General features: G+C 40.4%; 1 protein-coding gene across 8 annotated transcripts in view; it reads right to left on the bottom strand.

Annotated features, from left to right (window-relative positions):
- Positions 1 to 23620, bottom strand: part of Rasgrp3 (RAS guanyl releasing protein 3 (calcium and DAG-regulated)) — a 107140-nt gene that overhangs the window by 71546 nt on the left and 11974 nt on the right. For 4 of the 8 annotated variants that reach the window (XM_005390850.2, XM_005390856.2, XM_005390854.2 and 1 more), the window contains exon 1: positions 11753 to 12299. The exons of 1 other annotated variant lie outside the window; for it this stretch is intronic. The gene's annotated coding sequence lies outside the window, so the exon portion shown is untranslated. 3 more of the 8 variants (XM_013517629.1, XM_005390852.1, XM_005390853.2) reach the window with 3 other exon arrangements.

Raw genomic sequence — 23620 nt, 5'->3', positions numbered from 1 at the left:
TCTACAATGAAAATTACATCACTCTGAAGAAGGAAATTGAAAAGGACATCAGAAAATGGAAAATATCCCGTTCCTGACTAGGCAGAACCAACATAATCAAAATGGCTATACTTCCAAAACTGATATACAGATTTAATGCAATCCCAGTCAAAATACCAACATCATTTCTCACAGAGCAAGAGAAAGCAATCCCCAAATCTATATGGAATCAGAAGAGACCCAAAATAGCAAAAGCAATCCTTGGTAACAAAAGCAAAGCAGGTGTCTCACAGTCCCAGATTTGAAGTTATATTATAAAGCTACAGTGACTAAAACAGCTGGAGCTGGCACAAAAACAGGCATATGGATCTGTGGAGAAGGACAGATTAGAATGCGTTGAGGACACTATGATTTGTTTGTTAGAGTTTCTTAAGGCTTTATTATACAGTCTGGATTAACCTTGAGTTTACAATCCTCCTGTCTCAGCCTCTGAGTGCTGGGATTATAGGCGTGTCTTGGATCACTAGTGGGGGAGGGTAATCCTTTAACTATCCTTGCTATAATGTTTGGCATCCACCCATTTGTACTAGCTAGGCTCTTGGTTCTCTCTCAATAAAAGGTGACTGAAATAGTGATTAGGTGAGAGCAGTCTGAGAGGCTGTAAGCTCCCTGATCCCAGAATTTTGTCCCTCTTGCTTTTCTTGGCTCTTTACTTCTCTTACTGATCCATGGGCACCTCATTGTCAGGACCAGTTCACCCTGGAGAGATAGGGATGAGTAGTCTGACATGGATCAATGGAATAGAATAGAAGAATCAGAAACAACCCCAGTCACATATAGCTATTTGATCTTTGACAAAGGAGCCAAAAACATACGCGAGAGAAAAGATGGACTCTTTAATAAATGGTGATGGGAAAACGGGTTATCCATATGCAGAAGGTTGATTCTAGACCCATATATCTCACCGCATGCTAAACTAACATCAAAACGGAGCAAAGATCTAAATGACAATACACTGCCTGGCATGGTTGTGCACACCTGTAACCCCAGCACTTGGGAATTTGGGGCAGGAAGTTTGCTGTGAGTTTGAGGCCAGCCTGGGCTACAAAGTGAGTCCAAGGCCAGCCTGAACTGCATAGGGAGACCCTACCTCAAAAAGACAAAAAACAAAGAATGTAAGTGATAAAACACCAACACTTAATTTCCTGGAAGATAAAATAGGTACAACTCTTGAAGACGTAGATAAAGACAAGGACTTTCTGAATAGAACACCAATGGCACAAGAAATAATACAGAGAATTAACAAATGCGAACATATCAGTTTAAAAAGCTTTTGCACAGGGGCTGGGGATTTAGCTTAGCGGCAAAGTGCCTGCCTGGCAAGCGCAAGGTCGTAAGTTCGATTCCCGGTACCGGAGAAAAACCAAAAAAAAAAAAAAAAAAAAAACAAAAATAAAAAGCTTTTGCACAAAAAAAAGAAACAACCAACAGAATAGTTGGTTTTTGCCATGGACAGAGGACTAAAATCAAGAATATATAAAGAACTGAAAAATATTAAACTCTCCCAAATAAAAGATTGAGTCAAAAAATGGGCAACCAAAATGAATCGAGACTTCTCAGAATAAATACAAATGGCCAATAAATACATGAAAAAAATGCACAGGACTGCTGGCCATCAGAGAAATGTGACTTAAAACTACGCTGAGATACTAAATTTTGCCGGAAAAATGGCTATATCAAAAAATGTAATAATAACAAATGCTGGTGAGGCTGTGGGAGAAACAGAAACTCTTTAACATTGTTGGTGGGAGTGTAAACAAGTATAACCACTATAGAAATTAGTGTGAAGACACCTCAAAAAACTAAAAGTAGAAATTCCATTTGACCTATCCATCCTCTTTCTAAGTATTCCTGAAAGAGGTAAAATAATCATTTTACAGGGATACATAAATACCCATGTTTATAGCAGCATAGTTTATAATAGGTAGATCTTGGAAACAGCATATATATCCATCAACAGATGAATGGATAAGGAAAATGTATTTATACACAATGGAGTATCGTGTTCCACAAGGATAGACTTGAGGCATTTGTAGGCAAATGGATGCAACTCGAGAACATAATCTTAAGCAAAATAAGTGAGACACACAAGCTCAAAGATCACATGGTTTTTCCTATATGAGAAACACATAATATATAAATGTACAAATAAAGAACAAAATAGAAGAGAGATAAATAGGAAGTAGGGAGAGGTTCAAATACTTCCCCAAATTATATACTTTGTTGTTTGAAAAATATTTTAATATATATAGCTAATTTGTTTCACTTATACTACTAGTTTATCTTAGATTGTTGAAAAGAAAGTTTTGTGTTATTGCTGTTCCTTTTTTGTAAGAATCTTTTTGGTTTATGTCCTGTACTGACTAACTACTTTGAAGATAATGACACACTGTCATTGTTATTCTTATTATTTTGTCATAAAATTTTGTTTCATTTTTTCATAAAATAAAGAATTAAAGAGCAACACACAAATAAAAGGATCTGCAGTACTTATCTATGTCCCTGACAAAAAACACATGATACATGTTGTAGGTTTCTCTGTTATCCAGGTGTCCAAACATCAACTGAAAATGTGCTCTTGGGAGCAGAGCTGCGGATGGGTGGGATCCGGAAGAGCAGATGGTGCCCTGCCTGAGGCCCAGGAAATACGCCTGGGACTGAGGCCAAGATCATCACCAATGGCCACACAGGATGCTTTAGCTTTTATATACAATTATTTTGTTTTGTGCCATTTCCAAATTAAATTTCTAATTAACTAAAAAAAGAAAGAAAGAAAATGCATGTACAGTAAGAAAAAAAAACAACCCTTGGATTTCAAGCATAATTTGTTAGCACTTGTACATCAAAATGAATTTTCCCTAACAAATAATGGAAGCTCAGATGATCTGTTCCACAACCCCAAAATATTCAAATAATAGTTATTATAATACTGTAATATAATAATAAATAATAAGGAAATGCAAAATATAAAGAAAATAAACAAATTAACCTGCATTGACCTTTGAAAAGCTTTGTGGCTGGTGTGAGGGAGACAAGAGAGAGGAGGGTTACTGTGTAGGGTGACTTTCACTCTCACTAACAGAATCACTGCCATCCATCGGCTCCATAGCATCATTTTCTTTTCATGCAACTTTAACAATGAACCTATCCAATGACACCTGCTTTTGCCTCATTTTGAGGATTTTGTAGAAAAGTGACATTGCATTGCTATTGAACAGAATCATTGCTCACACTTCTACAGCCTTATTCAGGTGGTGCTTTTCTACAAAATTCTCTACTGCTTCCCACATTTTACACATCTCCCAAATCTCATTTGAAGCCAGAAATTCCTTTGTCTTTTTCTTCTCCTGTTCTGCAGACAAGGTCTCCTCCATAGCACTTGTTGCTGGGTGACTATCACCCACCATCTCATAATAAGGGAGAGAGAGAGACAGAAACAGAGAGAGCCAGAAAGAGAGAGAGAAGAACCATTAGCTCAGTTGAGATCATGTGCTGTGCAGGTCACATACTACTCATGTTGCAATACCTTGCTCATTTATCAAGTTAAAAATTATTAGAAATGTTTCTTCCCCCTGCAGAACACTCACAAAACAAGTTCTTCACAATCCAAGGGTGTTTTGTTTCTGGGCAGATGAAAACTACAATGTGACTCAATGGTTTGTGGTCTCACCAGGTACAAGGCACTTGACTTCTTTGAAATCTTTCTCTTCCAGAAGAGGGCCCACCATCCCCTTGTTGTTAAGGGGAAAATAAATGTTATTTTACTTTTTTCTCCCTATAGCAGACACAGTATAAATGTCTAGTACAGAAAGAAGAAAGGGGCAAGCTCATCTCAGGACCGAGAGACTCGGGAGATAAAAGGGACAGAGAAATCTCTAGCACCATCCTTCAGACTGGGCACTGTCCAGGCCATTAAAGAAAGAAAAAGATCTCTAACGCCTCTAAAGCATCCTATCAACATATATGATTTGGAATGCAGGCATTCCACACATAAATGAAATACTTTCTACTAAGAAAAAACAGAAGTGAAAGCTGAGCAGATTCCAGTGTTCAGTCAAACTGAACTCATGGTCTGAGTTTCCCAGAACCAAATATGGAGATAATACTCAGTTCTTCAATTTAAAACTGCTTAAAATTCTTGAGTAGTTTATGAGTTCCAGAAAGCCCATACTGACTGGAGATTTGAGAAGATTCATCCTTTCTTTTTGTTGTTTTTCTTCTAGTACCAGGAATTGAACTCACGACCTTGCGCTTGCCAGGCAGGCGCTGTACTGCTGAGCTAAATTCCCAGCCCGAGAAGATTCATCCTTGATAGTCATAAAGCATGTGACAGTGTGGCTGGAAAAGGACATTTCTTCTTTCCAGATCCTTCATTCCAGGGCCAGTGTTCTGTAAAACTGAGCTATATGTGTGAATTTCAGGAAGGACTCCCTCATGATGAGTGAATATAAAGTGAATATAAATAGAAGACTCCAAGGAAACTTGGTTCAGAACATTTTGAATTGTGGAGTGGAAAAAAAATTTTTACTTAAAAAAAAGCAGAAAAGTGAGTAACCCAATTTAAAGAAAAAAAAAAATTTGAATCTGATTTTCTCATAGATCAATGGCCTGTTTGCCTAGGTTGTTCTCCCGACTGCCACTCCTGTCTTTTAGTCAATTCGTTAATTGTTTAGGTCTCTACAAGTATACATACACCGCAAACAGGGAAAGAGAAGCCATTCAAATCATTTAGAGCCATTCAAATGCAATTACTTGTCTGTCGTTTTGGAAACAATTAAGAAAAAAAAAAACAGCAACTAAAATGAAATTCTCAGATTAATGTGGATTTAATTTTTTTACACATAATTTTCACCCCATTATTAGTTCTCTGTCCCAGACTGTACCATGAACATGTGCAAAGTTGAAACTCTGAAAACATTTACAACACTAAAGCAAATCAATAACAAAATGATCTATACAAGGTCTCAGGAAATTTTGTGGGGTGGGAACGAGCCTGTCTGACCCAACACTAAATTAAATGACAAATAAGACAGTATCTGGCAAATAGAGAAGCCTTCAGATAAAATTGCCCATCTAATCAAATAGAAACTTAGAAGATGTTGGGATATCTGCACCTACATAAATTATGTATATATTGAGTAAATCCTCCATTTATAATAGGGGCATTGAGATTTATATTACATTAAATTCTGCATACTATAATTCAGGAAGATCTGTCATTAGCTCACCATTACATTTTTCTTTTTTATTTTCTTTTATTTTTGTCCTATTGAAAGGTACAGAAAATTCTAATGATTACAATAGTCACTAAAGAAAAGTGCATTAATTAAATGTTTTAGAATTTTTTAAATTCAAAGAACTACCTTAAACATTCACGCTCAAAAAAACTTCCTTAAAAAATAAGGCCTATGGGAGCTCTTACTGTCTTAAGGTTGTTCATTTAATTTTCCCCTTGTCACACAGGGTGCAGCTGCACTTAAAATCATCAGACCTCATATGCTGCCATTGTTATGACTTGCCGTCTTAGTAATAATGCTGCCATACAATGAACTGGATTTCCATAACAGAAAACTGACTGACAATGGAAAGTCTCAATTATTCTAGTGAGCTAAAACTCTCTTGGGTATTTATGGGTAATTGCACAGAAGGAGATGATCACAGTGTGCCCTATTCCTGGTGAGCAGAATGCACCCTTGCTCCAGAAGAATAAAGGTGTTGTAAGAAGGCAGAACTTCTAAGTATGCTGATGCTGTTGTTGGACAGAGTCTACATGCTGGAAGTCAGACGGCATTTTGCCTACCCCAGAAAACAACCAGATCCTCTTACTGGTGAAGGCTATATCATACCATAGTTGATTTGACTCCAACTCAATCACATTGGGAAGGGAAAGGATCACTGAGTTCCTTTTAAAATATGACCCTAAGCAACTAGCATTGTGTCTGGAACTATTATAAGAGGTTTACTGTTCCTGAGGTCAGCTGCCCATAGGTTTTGGAAATACCATCAAAGATACACATGAAAGGGCACAATACAAATGAGGCATCCATTTTCATGTTGCCTATCAGAAGATCTAAGATAAGTTACAACACTTTCTGTCCCAATACTACAGGCTACATCTAAAGCGCGTGATCATGAAAAAGTCAAAATTGGTCTTTCTCTAGATGACAGCGTATAAGAAGAGAAACAGCCTGGGATTGGGACTCAGTAGTCAGTCAAATTGGAACTTGTCAGTTTTTCGTTCCATGACCTTGGACAAGTTCCTTGCTTTCTCTCATTTTCTCTATATACAATGGCAGTGATGTCCTCCCCCTTTCAGAGGATTGTGACAAAGTGCAAGAAGGTACCTTATGCCACTAAATTCCCATATAATTGCAGGGTTTGTCTTGATGCCAAAGATGGGCTCAAGATTAAACCACAGCTTGAAAGTATAATGATTACTTGGAAAACACCAAATCTCAAAAAGCAGTGAGAACTCAACACTCCAGCGGTTAGCACCAAGGACTATAAATGAGCAGTTGATATACTGGGGATTCCAAGGATTTTAACTCCTTGGGGACAGATGCCTTTAAAACAATCTAGAACTGGGTGTGGTGGTGCACACCTGTAATTCCAGCATTCGAGAAGCTAAGACAAGAAAATTGCTGCAAGTTGGAGGTCAGCCTGGGCTACATAGTGAGTTAAAGGCTAGTTTGAACTACATAGCAAGTCCCTGTCTAAAAACCAAATAATGATAATAATAATAATAATAATAATAATAATAATAATAATAAACAATGTGGCACAAACAAAATAAGCACTGCATCACAGAATTTGTTTCCTTATTGTAAGAGTTCCCCCCAAAATTAATCAAGCATTTTATTTTGCCCTAGTTTGACTGGTGCATTCTGTTAAAATTCTGAGTCCGTTTCTTGTGTTTCTGTGTAACACCCACTGCCGTGTGCCAATGTCCATGGAAAGAATTGCCAGCAAGGGTTAGAGGTTCTGTGCCCTCCCCCTGGGTTCCACATCCACAGATTCAACCGAGGATCAAAAATATTTTTAAATGTAATTGCAGCTGCACTGAACAAGTACAGCTTTTTTCCTTATCATTCCATAAACAATATAGTGTAACAATTATTTCGATAGCATTTACATTACATAAGATACTATACATAACCTAGAGATGATTTAAAGTACCCAGGAGGATGTGAACGGGTTTATGCAAATCCTATGCCGTAATATCTAAGGAACATGAGTGGCCTCGGATGCATCGAATCCTGAGGCCAATCCCCCAAGAATACTGAGGGCCGACTGTGACTCCCATCGGAGGCAGTTCCCTGTGGTTCTGGTTTGCCTGACTGTATAGATGAGTTGAGCTATGATTGAGTTGAGCTTCATTTCCACCTCAGCAGGTGGAATTAAAGATTGAAAATTTCCTTTTCTTTCTGTGAATAGCTTCATCTTCTAAATATGTAACGTTAGACAGGCATGGTTGCACACACCTATAATCCCAGAATTCGGGTTACTTCAAGTTTGAGGCCACCCTGAACCACGCAGTGAGGGCCGGGTCAGCCTGAACTTCATAGCAAGACCCTGTCTCAAAAAAAAAAAAAAAATCCTAGCATGCACAAGGTCCTGAGTTCAATCCCCAGGACCATATACACACACATACACACACACAGCCAACAAGGCAGAAATGTAATCTTATCTTAATGACCTTGAACAAACATGGATAATTCTCTCAAAGACATCCATGCATGGGCCGCTTGTTTACTCTCCCCCTTGATTAACCAAAGGATTTTCCAAACTCCACCACTGCTTGTGTGTCATCACCCAGGGCTCCACTATTACAGTCTTTACATTTGACCAAGAGGAAGAAAGTGCAGACCCAAATGAAACTTTCAAAAGCATTCAAGAACTAGGCTTCTATAAAGGCTCTGTCTCGTGACCCAGAAGAGCCCCAGGTTCGTGGGTTGCCAGTGAGACAGTGAGACAGGCAGCGTGTGGATATGCAGCTTGTGGGGAGAGACGTGTGATGCAGAGCAAATGGCAGGTACAGGCAGTATCACAGCCTGCAGAGAAAAGCACAACTCTCCTCCCTCCCAGTCAGCCCCCTGTTCTGGGACCCCCACCCCCCCAACACACACCTAGGAGCAAAGAGGAGCAGAGCGAAGGCTTGTGGCTGTTTCTCTTCATTAACAACCTGCTCACACCAACAGCCTTCTGGATGAGCCGTAAGGAACAGTTTGCATGATGGCTTCACGAACACTAAGCCAGCAGTTTGGAATGGCGCGTGGGTGGAGTAGCTGTCCTCCAAAGGAAAGGACTGACAGAAAAAACAGGAAGGGTCCCAGGGACAGTGAGAGGGGTGTGCTCCAGTCTAGTGACAAAACTGTCAGTTGCTGGTCTTTCCTGGTCAAAAGCTGTCACTGTGCTCCGTCTCCAAGGAGAAAAATACGTTGCGGGTCAGTGCTCCTCTGTGGTCTGGGCTTGTACTGTCACAGGGGGAAAGCTAGCCTTACCTGCCACGGAGGGTGTGAAGCCCATAGCACACACTGCATCTAAGCTTACTGTGCTGGAAATTCATTTGCATTTCATGGCCTTTTACATTTAAATGTATGGGGTTCACCATAAACTCCACTTTTATTTTATTTTTTTTTTTTTCCACTTTTATTTTTTAATGTGTGTAGGTTCTGGAATCTGATGTAGACATCACTGTTGTGTGTACTTAAGGGGCCTCTGAACCTTCATTTCTCCTTATATGAAACTAGAAGAATAATAACACACAAATGCTGCTCAACCTGCAGTAGGCTACATGCCAATAAACCCATCCAAAGTAGTTGGAAATGCATTTTCATGTACCTAACTTACTGAACAGCCCTGCTTAGCAAACCTGGGCACTGTAGGGGGATGATTATTTCCCCCATGATCTGTAGTTGCTGCCCATATATTAATGATATTAATATATCATTAATTTAGGGGGAAAATCCAAATTTAAAGTTCACAGTGTGGTTTCCACTGGGTCCCTATCATTTTCACACCATTATAAAGTCAAAATGTTGTTAAGTTGAAATACTGTAAATCAGAGGCCATCTATCCATATAGCACATAGAGTTACCATGAGGATGCTATAAAAATATACTTCACCTAGCATGGTAAGTGCACAATAAATGTACATTATAATTACTAGAATTAATAACGTGTAATAGGATCAGAACTACTCTCCTTTCTGGCTTTCTACTGTGACTCAGATATATTTATTGTGATTTCCTCATCTTCAAAATGAAGATGCTAATTAAGCTTTCTTTTTGTCTTTTTGAGACAGGATCTCACTATGCAATTCAGGCTGGCCTTGAGCTCACTTTGTGGCCCAGGGTGGTCTCAAACTCACAACGATTCTCCTGCCTCAGCCTCCCAAGTGCTGGGATTACAGGCGTGTGCCACCACGCCCAGCTAACATTTCATAACTCCTAAAAGTCTTTGACTATAGGGATATACTATGTGCATGTAAAGTAATTGTTTTTATTATTGTGCCATTAGCATTTTAAAAATTCACTGAATTTCTCAAGATCTATGAGCTTTCAAAAATTTAGGAGCTGGATAATTCAAAAGACACACTGATTCCCATGTAGACATTCCTTTTTTGTTTTCCCCACCCATGGTCCCATTATGACTAGGCTGCCCGGAACTTTCTATATAGCCCTCAGACTGGTAATCTTCCTGCCTCAGCCTCATGAACAGCCAGAATTACAGGTATGTACCACTATACAGACTAGACATCCCATTTTATAGGCTCCTTTTAAATTTTCAGTGTTAGGAATCAAAATCAGGGACTGGCACATGCTCTACCACTGAACTATACTTTGCCCTATAAATTGTCATAAGTAATACTGTCATAAGTATAGAGAATAATCTTTAGTTTAGTCTCAATTAGATATTGCATTTTATTATGGGAGGTTCTGTTTTTCTGAAGACATGATTTCACTGGAGAGTTCTTTTCCACTATCAGCATATGGAAAAAGAGAAAGCAAAGCAGAAGTGAACTCCCTAGAAAATGACCCAGCATGGCAAGCAGTCCCCGCAGTCAGACAGGGAAATCATAGGCCACGCGGACGCCAGCTGACCCAAGGACCCCTCGCACAAATGACAGAAAGAGGAACACAGGAGTTGTAACCTTTTTTTTTTTTCTCATTGGAGACATGAAACTATGGTTTCTTCTATATTTTAAGGAATAAGAGAAAGAACATCTCTCTGCCAGACTAGACATTTTTTTTTTCCATTTGGGCATCTGAGGCTGCTTCCTGTGGCTAATGAGGTACTCCAGACCACTTGTGTTGCAGGAATTCTGTGACAGAACCAACATACCCTGGTCATTTTCTATCCAATCTTCACATCCCGCAGAGGGTGGCTGGCAGTAGGAGAAAAAGTTTCCTCAGGGCAGGAGCAGAAGTCACATGCACATTGCACAACGTGAGCCTCCTCAGTGGTCCTGCAGTCAGGGGACGTCAGAGTGTCCTCAGCTCACTCCCAACCGAACACCATGTAATGAGAATTCAAATGGAAATGACCACTCCGCCCCGCTCAATGCTGTCTGGGCAACCCAGAAAAGAAACCGGCTTGGTCATCTCCCTGCACCTCTGCCTGAGAGGTCTGTCACTTTGAGAGGTTACTCCAGGTTCTCCCCTCTCAATTTTCCCCCTTTTTCTTTCCTCTTAGCCATTCTGGCTGGTGACCCCCAGAGAAGGACAAATACCCCTAAACTCTGCCCCCATCTGGCACCATTTGCAACTCTGCAGAGGAAACTCCCTGCTGCTGAATGAACCTGGGAAAGGACATCTTCTCAGGTCTCTGCGTGCCGGGTCACCAGTGCGGACAACCAGCGCTGACAGCATTTTCATAATCCATGTCACAAACAGAGAAGCAAGAGCCCAAGCACCGCAAAAACACTAAAACGAGGACGATCGGGAGCAGCTAGAAATTTTAGCTTTAAAGTATTGGGGGTGAACTAACTCACGGAAGAAAAGAGCTATTGAGACAGCTTTCAGTGAGTTGGAAAACATGCGTAAAATCTGAATATGATTTCTAATCTAATCAAAGGTAATGACCTTGTCGGCTCTCTGTAGTACAGCCGGTTATACACCGTTAAGTGACATAGTCTTCAGGTGAACCAGCGATGGTCAAAGCCAGCCATACAATAAATTCACCAGTGATTTTAAACCACTATGTTTTCAAATTTAAATGGTACAATCAATTCAAATCAAATCCAGTCAGCTCTCTTCTATCGGTTCTCTACTTTGTTACCTGAATCTTGGCTCTGATCCTCAGTGTTATGGGCCATCAAAATCCCAGACTCCTGGGGCTGGGGATTTAGCTCAGCAGCAAAAGCGCCTGCCTGGCAAGCGCAAGGTCGTGAGTTCGGTTCCCGGTACCGGAGAAAAACCAAAAAAAAAAAAAAAAAAACAAAATCCCAGACTCCTGAAAACAAACTCCTTCCAGCGACAGAAATAAAGGGACACGCCACACTCACCCTCAAAGTTAGAAGACGACATCACTTAAAATAACAGGTTCCTTAATGGCTAGTAAACATACAGATGGCTATTAATCAAGTACAAATAAGGTGTTTCCTTCTATAGTGTTAGAGGAAAACCAAAATCAAAATCAAATAAGTTGTTGGTAGCTTGTGCAAACAGACACACACGCGCACAGCTTGCAAGTATCCAGTTACATTACTTACTGGGGTGGCTTTTCGCTGTGCTCTGCCTGTCCAGCTGCCAAGAGGCGAGTACACCACCAGCAGCTGTTTCCTTGAAGCCCCAGCTCGGCGTCTTAGCCAGTCACATGCGCCTCCTGATAAATAGCCAGTGGTGCCAGGAGGTCAGAGACTGAAGATCATTATTCTCCTCCATTCCGAAAGCCTTCTCATCACCCCTGGGTTGGCTCGGCCATTTCATTAGCATGCAGGAAAATACATTCCTCGATTTGTTTTCTTTTAGTGAAAACACCCAACAGCTGATAAGTACCACCGGAGGGCAGGTCACCGCCAGTGGAAAGTTAGATCGCGTTTGTGTGGGGGGTGGAGAGGCTGTGCCCTCCCATCTCACAGTTTCACCAGCGCTCTCCAACAGCAAGAAAAAGGAAGCAGGAATTCACACAGCAGGTGGAACCTGCTCTACATTTCAGGTGTCCCTGAAGCACATGTCAATCTGGTCCGTTTCATTTTCTCAGACTTCCAGACCGTGATTTGTTGAAAGAGCCACGCGACTAAGTGAACTGTGCTGCGGAGGGCAGACCGTAACTAACCTCCCAGCATGCTCAGGTTTCACTTCAAAGACCAGGGCTCCACAGATGCCCAGGGGCACAGGAGGAATGCAGGAAGAAAATCAAATGCAGCTTACTCTAAAGAGCCACAGGAAATGATTTCAGGTCCCTTAAGACCACCTTCTACATGTTCTCTGCAGCATTGTGGCAACATTTTGGGGCTCAGCAGAGCAGCTAAGATTATCGGCCAAGGCGAGTGGAAACAGCAGCTATCACGAAGTTTACATATCATAGATATGCCGCTGCCCCTTTGGGTGTGCTGGGAAGATGGACTAACCCGCTGTTTGCTCTGCTGCTCATAGAGGTAGCAAACCACTTGGATTCATCCTTCTCTCCTGACCTCATTTTCCCACCCTTCCCTTTCCATCCTTCTCCCCGAGGAAAGCCTGGTTTTGGATGGTATCTGATTACAATAGTCACCTTCCCATTGCTGGGACAAAATGCCCGACACACTCAACTTAAAGGAGGAAATGTTTATTGTGTTTCACACAGGCAGAAATATCACGGTGGAAGAGCATGGCAGGGGAAAGCTGCTCAATTCCTGGCATCTAGAAAGAAGAGACAGAGAGAGATCCAGAGAGGAAAGGGCAGGGGACCAAACACCGTCCCCAAAGGCACACCCCCAAATAGAACCCAGAAACACCCAGGAGTGTGCTTGACTAATCTCAGCAACGCTCAGGTCGATGAGGCTGACAATCAAAATTAAACAACACACTGAACTTGGGTATTTGACACCTTAGTATAGCAAAAGCAACACTTCCCAAAATCAGGGCTGGCGCTTGCACTTCGGGTAAGGTAGAGATCTGAGTAAAGATCTCACAGACAGTTGGCTTACTTGGCAAAGTGAACGTCCAAAAATCTATGGTTTAAATCCCCTTGGGGCTTTTGGAACCATAATTATCCTGTTCAACTGTCAGTCTTGATTTTTTTTTTTAAGACAGGGTGTCACTGTGTAGATCAAGATGTCTTTGAACTCTTCTAACCTGGGTGGAATCAGACTTATGGCAATCCTCCTACCTCAGCCTCCTGAGTATTAGATTACAGGCATGTACCATCATGCCTTGATTTTTAATAAGTAAAATCTTACACAGTATTGGAGCATTTGTGGGCAGCCATTCATTCTGGGATTTGTCACATAATTATTAACAGTGAAAATCACATCAGAAGTTTCCCTCCACACAGAGGGGAATATTTTCTAGAATAACAGGTTGGGGGGAAATGCTCAGTCAAGCTATACTTTCAAGGACCTAATTTGTTACCAACCCATGAGAGTCCAAAGTATAAAGGAAAAATTTTGCAAGCATCAAAACATCATTTTTTAAGAGTAATAGAAATAAATATAGTAATAGAAATAAACTTCTCATATCAAAAGGCATAGCTAGATCCTGTAAGAAAAGAACAAAAAAAACTAAACGCAGTGCCCTTAAATACATGCTGATGTGATGATCTTCAATCAGAAACAGCGAAGGAGGCCTCCTGATCGTTTGAAATACTACTTTGATTTATTTATACTTTGTCTTCACAGTGACAGAAAGCCACTGACAAGAAAAAGGATCAAGGAAACAGAACCAAAAGCTAAGAAGGCCTCATCGTTCATTAACCAAGCCAGACACTTCCTCTTAAGTCTGGCTTCTCTCTCTTGCTAGTCCTGGACCTAACAGAAGACAGCAAATTACTGCAAGTGGTAGAAGTGCCAGGGTCAGAGAAGATGGAAAGGAAGGAAGGAGGCTGAGCTCTTAGATTCACCAGAGACCTCTCTCAGGCCTCTGTACCTCTCTGAACCTCCCAAGGGCAGGAATTCCCAAGGGTACCCATCCCCCACACACTGTCAGCACCTTCTTCCTTGGAGGGGCTCTCAAGAAATGCAGTCCTGCCTTGTGCCAGGCTCAGCTGCTCCAAGTTAGTGCCCACCCCCTGCTGGTCAAGTGGTGGCATTATGTACAGCGTGCCTTACCCTACCTCCACCTGCTTTATATACTACCTCACTCTCCTCTTCCTCCAGCTCAGAAGTCCTACCTTGTGCATGCCCTTTCTTAGATACTGACACTTTTTTTCTGTATCTCCTCCATTTCTGTTTTTTAGTCCCAATTTTCAGCTAAGTACACACCATGGGGAATTTTCACTAACCTTCTTGTTCTTCCCCCTTTCTTTCTTTTTGAGCTGTGTGGAGTCAAAATAAATACTCAGTCACAGTCAGGCAATCACGGAGTTGTGCTAGCTATACTCCTGCAACAAATAGAAAAGAAAGAAAGGCTTCCTTTTGAAGCAGTAAGGTTTTCAACCTCTAATGTCCTTAAGGAAAGCAGATCACCATCTATAAACGAAGAAATGTAGTACCTGTGTTCAGTGTAACTCGAATGGAAGGATTCACCAAAGTATGTGATAAAAAAATCTCTGTTCTCAAAGTTAATCTCAGGGAGAAAAGAGGACCATGTAGAAAGCTATGTATAAGTATCTATATTATAGACATTGATCTATAATAACAATAGGATCCTATTAATATATAACACATGTTAATATATTATTAATAATGTATTACAAGTAACAGCTGTGCAAAACACTCCCTTAATCTTCATGGCAATGCCCAAAGGAGATACTGTTTTTACCCAGGTGACCTGTAGTGAGGTTAAACAGCCAACCACAACTAGTGATTAGTCCAGAAAGAGAGGAACTGGTGAACTCAGCTCTCTGACTCCAAACCCAGTGCAGTTACCATCTCCTCAAAGACTCAGGAGCCATACAAGTTTCCATAAACTTACTCATATTCTTCTAATCATGTTCATCCCCAAACACAACAGCTAAGTCAACTCTACTGCATTCTGGGGTTTAATTATTAGCATTATTACATCAGTAGCCAAAGCAGTGACTGTGGAGTGGCTTGGCAGGCTGAAAGGCATTTATAACATTCTGTAGATAAATGCCTTCCTTTTAATAATACCATTTTGAGATCCAAACAGCGAAATCACATGTGAACCTTTGGAGCACAACCCGTAGATAAATGGAGACACGCTACATAAAAAGGACTCCGTTCTCCTCTTTCTCCAAGGCTCCTGGAGAAACTCCCAAATCTGTGGACAAATCAATACTGATTAAAAATAGAATTCCCCTTTCAGCTCTGTTTGGTTTTTCTCCTGTCTTTTGGCGCTTCTTTTTTCTTTCTTTCTGTAAAATTTCCTTCATTTTAAAAACATAGTATCCTTAGTAGATTATACTTTGTTTAATTCATTTAAATTTACCTTGAAGGTAATTATTTTTCTCTGAAAGAAAAAATCCCATCTATCCACCTTCTTAAATTAGACTGGATTTCTAGCTGAAGCTGGGTTCTGTAAACATAAGCAGGAAAATTTAAGATTTATACCATAAAAATATCTTTCCCTGCCGGGTGTGATGGTGCATGTCTATAATACCAGCACTCTAGGAGGCTGAGGCAGGAGGATTACAAGTTTGAGCCCAGCCTGGGTAGCTTAACAAGACATTGTCTCAAAAAATAGGCTGGTGACATAGTTCTGTGTGACGACCTAAGTTCAACACTAGCAACATAAAAACAAAACACACACCTTGCTTAGCATAATTACTAACACAAAAGCTTTTCCTCCACTAGTTTTATTCCAAAATCCTGATTCAGTAGTAATTTTCATTAATCCTTGAATATCTCACCCTTATCAACCATATTTAATGATAAAATTAACTTGCATCTAGATCTTTCAAAATGCCAGTGGCGTTTCTGGGATTCTTTTAGTTCTTAAAAAGAGCTGCTTTACTTAAAAAACAATCCTAAGGCTGTCTCTGTACACTTTTCTGAGAATCGTTTAGTATGTGGAGAATAATACAATGACAAGTGTGAGATATATGATTTCCTTTCTATTTGACCATCAGCATAGTTGCTATTTTCAGAGCAGAAAATATAAAGCTGATTCAGGGATGAATAAGGCAAAATAAATACTTAAAAATTTTTTTTTCAAAATATGTGATAGCTAAATGCATGAGATGGGGGAAGCAGTTTGAGGTTCCTAGAATCCGAGGAAAATCACAGCTAAAAACTCCAAATCCTCTTGCTCTTGCTCCACCCCCCAGACTTCCTTGGCCTCCCACACCCCCGCCCCTTCACACCGCAGTGTCACTCAGCCCACCCAGGCCTCTTTCTGAGTCCCTGAGTTTCCTTGGGTTCACCACAGCCCCTGCCCTGGCTGGAAGATGCTACTCAGAAAACACTTCCTGTATGCAGGAACGAGTGGATGCACGGCTGGATCTTTACACCAGGCCCAAAATTATAACATAACCATATTAATTTGATACCAAATCCATCTGCTCAAAACCGTGCAATGTTCCAGCCAATCACTTTTGCTCTTCACTCTAACTACCAGGTTCCCCAAACCCAGTTAGCTCACGACAAGGTCTCCTTTCCAGCCTTAGTGGCAAACTACTTGCTCAAGTTTTAATTCACCAATCACTGGATTATGAAGCTGTGAGGCCCAGGCTTTGACCTCATTTCTATTTTCTTTTGTAAAGTCTCACTCTGTTCATCATACAGTCATTCTATAGTGCTGTGATTTTCTTATACTGTATTCGCTCAACCTTTTGCTGTCAGTCTCAGTACTACTTACATCTTTGTGTACAGAAAATCTTTGGCTAAATCACTCTTTTCTGAGGACTTCTGAGGGAACACAAAAGCAACCACAGAGAGGAGGAACCCACTGAGGAATGAGGATCTAACACTATTGCAACAGGATTTTTCTTATTTTTAGATCACAGGGGTAAACCAAAAAGGCATTTTTACCAGCAAAAGAAAAGTAGTGGGGGAATTTTCAATTTTGCCTAATGTTTTAGTATTTTTTTTGAGACAGGGTCTTGCTATAGTTCAGGGTGACCTTGAACTCATTACTGTATATAGCCCAGGCTGGCCTTGTTGAACTTGCAGAGATCCTCCTGCCTCAGCATCTCAGGGTTGGAATTACAGGTGTGCACCACCACATCTGGCTTTCATTTTCTTAATATAGATCATAAGAGGTGAAAAGTCCAATAAAGCTTCTCACCAATGAAGAGGAGCATGAGCTACAACAGCTGATAAACACTAACCTCAACTGCAAGCTTTGATAGGAATCTGAATTCCTGTGAATAATGTTTAGATCTATATTCTAGTAGCCATGATACAGAATGCAGACACCGTCACATTGAAGATTAATCTCCTTTCTTGTTTCACAAAATAAAAGAAGACTCCTGTGGGTTTTTGTTTTTTTTTTATTAACTACTTGAATTTAAAAATCTTTACATGATTAGAGCACTGTGGTACAGGTCTATAATCATAGCTACTTGGAAAATGAGGCAGGAGGATGGAAAGTTTGAGACTGGTATGAGTAGCTTAGTGTGACCTGTCTCAAAGTAAAGTAAAAAGGGCTGGGTATGTAGCTGAGTGGTAGAGCACATGCTTTGGATTTGTGAGTTCTTGAGTTCAATCCTCAGTACAACACACACACACACACACATACACACACACCCCTCTACAAGCCCATTGTAGTGAGTTGAATAATACAAAGAATATCTAAATAAAAATGTAATAATTCCTTTTTCCTATCTCCTCATCTCACTGAGATCACATAAAAATCTCTTTCTCTTTCTCTTTCTCTCTCACACACACACATACATTTAGATGGTATGGTCATAAAATACAGTGAATATTAAATTTTAAAGAGTTAATAAGGTAAAAGACACATTGCTATTGATCCCCTCAAAATACTCTCTCTCACATTGAAAACAATTTTTCCATCATTCCTGCCACTACTTTCTGAAGCAGCTCTGGAAGTCCTCTTTTGTGAGAGTCTTTAGTTGCGTTGTCATGGATAGCTGCCCTGATGTACTGAATTGATACAAAACATTTACCCCTCGTGGTCGTTTTGACTGTAGGGAAAACTCAGAAGTCAAATGGTGTCAGATTCAGTGAATAAAAGGGATGAAGACACACAATTATGTTTTTACAAGCCCACCTTCCCACTGAGTGGCCCTCAGTAGCAATATTCACCCTATGTTTTATCATACCACGTAAAGACCCTCAGGAAAGAACTTCCAGAACTGCTTTAGGAAGAGGCAAGAATGATGAGATGAATGTGTTCAAAGTGAGGGTGATTAATGGCAGTGTATCTTTTACTGTGATAAATTTTTAAAATTTAAAACACTCACTATATATTTTGGCAGCACCTGTACGCACCTGTACGGCCGCACCTCTACTTTTCTAATATCTTAAAAACCCCTTACTCTATAAATTGATTTTTCTCCTTTAATAATGTATCATGGACAGGTAATATTGGCTCCAAACTCAATAACATAGATTTAATTTATTTGGAGGGCGTTGTTTTGTTTTTTGTCCTTTTGAGACAGGGTCTTGCTATGCAGTTCAGGCTGGTCTTGAGCTCACTTTGTAGCCCAGGTTGACCTCGAACTTGCAACGATCCTCCTGCCTCAGCCTCTTGAGCGCTAGGATAATAGGTGTGTGCCACCACACTCACCTAATTTATTGTTTTTAAAAACTGCATTCTACCCTGCAGTATAGATACATCAATAGCTTATTCATTTTGTTGATGAATATTCATAATGTCCCATTTTTGCCTCTTTAAACAAGGTTGAATTAAAAATCCTTATACCTTCAGTTGCTGATGCTTTTAAGTCCATAGTACAGAGGTGCAAAACTGGACTGATTGGGATTGCAAAGTTATCTATTTGCTGTCAACAAAGCTTCTCTTCTCGACCAAATGCTAGCTAGGCTCCTCTGAGCTCTCGCTCTCTCTCTCCTCACTGCAGCCTCAACCTTGAGGCTCTGAAGACTGGAACAAACCTTAGGATGATTTCTGGCAGCTCAAGGCCACACTGGTAAGATGACTCTAGTCCCTTTTCAAGTGTCTGCCTGAGAAAACTGAAAAAAAAAAAAAAAAAACACCAACAACAACAACAACCTATTTTTTCCTATTCACACCTGAGAACGGAGCCCCTCTCTTCTGAGCATGGGAGGACAGAATCCTAACTATAATAACTGTCAGCCAGCAGATACAGGTGGCCTGATATCATTTATACCCACAAAACCTTTGTAATTGTTTGCTTTTCTTATTCTAGTGATCCCTTATTGGTTCCCTACCTACTCTCGGATTCTCTCTGTCCAAATCAAAGTTGAGTTCAGTTCATGGTAGGCTTTTTCCTCCTATTGCAGTAATTATTACTGGTGAAAAATCCATCCTTACCAGTTTTATTCATATCTGGCTTGACTATGCTTTTTCAGTTATTTTCCCCAAACTGAACTAATAACAATGCAAAGGTCATGGCTTAGAAAGTCTGAGAACTCTTAGCTTTGAGGATCAAGACTGTAATACAAGAACCACTAACAGTTTCATCTCAAAATTATATCCTACCAGGTATGCTTACTAAATCATTTATATTGAAGATGTTTGATTTTTCATGGAAAAAAAAATGTGTTTTCAAACTCAACTGACTAAAATTCCTCAATTAAAAGTTGCTCTGTCTCTGTCTCTCTTTGTCCCTGTTTCTCTCTTTTCAGAGAAATTCTTGTTATATAGTCCAGGCTGGCCTCAGACTTGCCATCCTCCTGCCTCAGCCTCCTGAGTGCTGGGCTTAAAGCATGCACCATGATACCTTGTTTAAAAGTTGGAATTTCTTTACCCCCTGGTATTTTAGTCCTTGTTATCTGCACACACCAAATATCCTCACACGCCAAATATCCACAGGCTCTAAAGATCATTCCAGTCATGCAATCACTTGCTGACTGGTTTTTAAATGAATTTAAATTATGCACTTCTAAGTCACAAGGGAGGAAAAATTGGTATATAGAAACTTGAAAAATCAAAAAGAAGGCAGAAAATGAAGAAAAATAATGGTAATAGAGAATAAAAATAACATGAATACTTCTAAAACCACAGTGGATATTGCCTAAACTCACTATTTTTTTTTTTAAATTTTTGTTCATATAAGTATGTGCTTGCAGTACATAATGGTTACATTCACCTTGGGGAGCTGGTACATGTGTACAACACATCATAATTCTTTTTAATAATTCTCCTTCCCTCCATCTCTACACTCACTGTTAAAATGTGAGCATTATTGTCAAGTAACAAACAGAAGGATGGATTCATCGTCAGTTCAGCTCCACAGATGTGGGGCTGTATATGTGTCAGTAAGAGAACGCCCCAACTCGAGCCCTCTTAAAAGCCCTCTGCTGTTCTGAAGCCTTGAAATTAATTGAAGGAAGATTCTTTATACCAAAACTAATAAAGGAAACCGACTTTGTGGAGAGAGGAGAAGGTGAGAGAAGAAGGGAAACAGAGGATTGGAAATAAGAAATGTTTCCATGCTATAATCTCAGCAAAATGATAAATGGGAAGTTGTTATACTAAGAAATAACACAGTCAGTTGGTATACTAAGAAATAACACAGCACCTTCTACTTAAAAGTGAGATGCACAGGGCTGGGTGGGACAATGTCTAGCACTTCCTAGCACCTCTGCTCCTTAGAACATCTGAAGATAAAGTCCTTCCCAGCACGGTGCAGCTAGAACTTCTTGGAGAAATCTGAACTAAACTTCATCAAGCCAGATGGGACCATCCATCTGTTCTTTCGTAGAATCTGCAGGAATGGATAGATGGTTCTAATCAGTCTTATCGGGAAAACAGATGGAAAATTCTTTCCGGAAGTTAAATCTTTAGTCTTAGTCAAACAAGAGGCTCTGTGACTTCTCCAGGCTGTCTATCTTTGGCAGCATTTCCTCAGCCTCTATTGACGTTATGTATGTTGGGGGCTTTGGTGCAGGGAACTGTGGGTGAGACAGTAGGAACATGAGTGCGGCTCATCCTCTGAGCACAGGATTTCGGCAAATGTCCTTACCCCTCCCAATTGTCTAGGGGTTTGTGGTCCTGTCCTGATTACTGGGGTGCTAAAATACTGTGCAGGACTAAAAATCAAAAGACAAAACAACATGAGAAACTGGGATGGCAGAAAGGAGAAAAGAAGGAAGGGGGGGGAAATATATATATATAAATATATATACAAGATAGTTAAGGTAGTTCTGTTACTAATTTCTCTTAGTTCATTGAAAAGAAAGGTTTGTGCTAATATGGTTTGGATAATTAAATGCCTATATGTTGTACTCTGAATAGCTAAGTTAAAGATAACAATACACAATGTAATAACCATTGTTACCTTCCTATTATTGTGTTTTGAAATTGTGGGGTTTTTTTCTCTTTAAATAAAGAAAAACTCATTCTGTCCTGATCCAATTGGAGGGTGAGTCCACTACATTAGGAGTCCACCTTAAGAATTAGCAGATCTGTAAAGGATCTCCGTGGCATAGCCTGCCGAGGAGCAGCTCTGCCCTCACTCCTAGTTGCTGATACTGGTGTGGGCAAGAGGCTAGCATGTGGTAGAGGGAAGCATGGTGAGTGGAATCCTTGCCTCTGCTTTGCTTGGCCCATTTTCATACTATTGCTTCCTAGGTTCGGTTTTATTATTTGTTTTATAAATTCTACAGGTGATTCTTACTGTATGTATCACAAGGATACCATAAGCTAAATTAATACTTTCTTCCACCAAAGTTTCCTTCAAAAGCTAATTGAATGATATCACTGATGTAATAAACCTGCTTTCCAAAATAAGTCAATGAACAAGATAGGAACAGGAAAATTTGTTTCACGGATTACTTTTGAAAAGAATAGGAGTACAGAAAAAAGTACTTTGAAAAGCTATACCGTATTATAGTCATGTAAACTGTGTGCATTTTTACATTCATTAAAATAATCTTAAGCCTTCATGGCATCATCATGTGACATTGTCTCATATAGAAAAGGCTGAGAAGCTATGGATGACATCTATGACTCTGTCTGCCTGACATTCCAAACCTCTCCAGTCACTACCTTCAACCACCACCCCATCTCCCATCTTACCTTGGCCCAGAGATAGGTATGTAACCCAAACTGTGCCAATCAAGATCCCTCTCTGGTTTAGCCACATTTGAGTGCTCCAAGAATAAGCACCTGATTCAGATGGAAGATTCCACCTGAATGAGAAAGAAGGAAGCAGTAAAGTTAGGTGCATCCTCTAACTTTACTGTGGACTCCAGCATGAAGCCTGTATCAGTGAGGCCCAGCACAAGGGAAACACTCAAGGCCCCAGGTTCCAGGACTGCACCCACAGACCAAGTGTTCAAGTCTACCTAACCACCAACCTAACTCCCAACCCTCTAGGATCTGCAAAGGCCTCAATAGCCTTAGGCTTCAAGCCCACCAAAGCATAAGGCTAAGCCTATAATAGATCAAGGCTCCAGATCTTCCACAGAGCCAGACCTACCTACCCTAGGCAGCCTCTACGGATCTGTGCTCCAGGCCAGGCCCAGCCTCAGGCCAGCTCCTATGAACTCAGGCTCTAGGCTCCAGTCTTATCTCTACAGAGTCAGGTGCCAGGCCCATCCCAGTGCCAAATGGGCTTCCAAGGACTCAGACTCAAGGCCTACCCCAGCACCAAGTCAACCTCTATGGACTCAGGCTTTCAGGCAGCACCCATGAACCCAAGAACAGGGTCTATCCCATAGACCTAACCCTCAAGCCTGCTCCTCATCATCCACTGACCCAAACCCCAGGCCAGCTTGTACAAGGAGTCCAGCAGCAACCTGCCCTCAGACTCCACCAGCCAGCCTCTCCAGAGCTTTGCCTGTCAAAGTTAATATGCAAAGAGCAGAACAAATACCTCCTTCAAAAATGTGCAGACAGCAACATACGGCCACTAGAGTAATGAATAATCAGGGAAACATGATATTACCCAACAATATAATAAAGCACCAGTAACTGGCTCCAAAGAAATGGAAATCTATGAAATGGCTGCCAAAGAAAGAAGCTCAGCAATCTACAAAAGGAACCCAATAAGGAAACAGCAGACCTGAGCAACACTATAGACAGAAAGGACCTAACAACATAATGAGAGTACAGCATACAACCAGTGCAGGATATACACTATATTTAATTGTACATGTAACATTCTCCAAGATAGATTACATGTTATATAATATAGCCTAGAAGAAATAAATTAATCCTAGAAACATACAACTGACCTAGATTGAATCATGATAAACTGGAAAATCTGAACAGATCAATAATGTTAGGAGGTTGAATCAGTTATTTGAAAAAACATGGACGAGACTTGAGGACACTATATTAAGTGAAAATAAGGCACAAGACAAGCACTATACAATTTCACTTATATGGAATCTAAAAAAGTTGAACTCATTGAATCAGAAAGT

This window comes from Chinchilla lanigera, unplaced genomic scaffold, assembly GCF_000276665.1.
Source record: "Chinchilla lanigera isolate Chin_1 unplaced genomic scaffold, ChiLan1.0 scaffold00040, whole genome shotgun sequence".
Classification (NCBI taxonomy): Eukaryota; Metazoa; Chordata; class Mammalia; order Rodentia; family Chinchillidae; genus Chinchilla; species Chinchilla lanigera.
The sequence above is the reverse complement of the archived record's forward strand: the minus strand, read 5'-3'. Positions and strand labels throughout refer to the sequence as shown.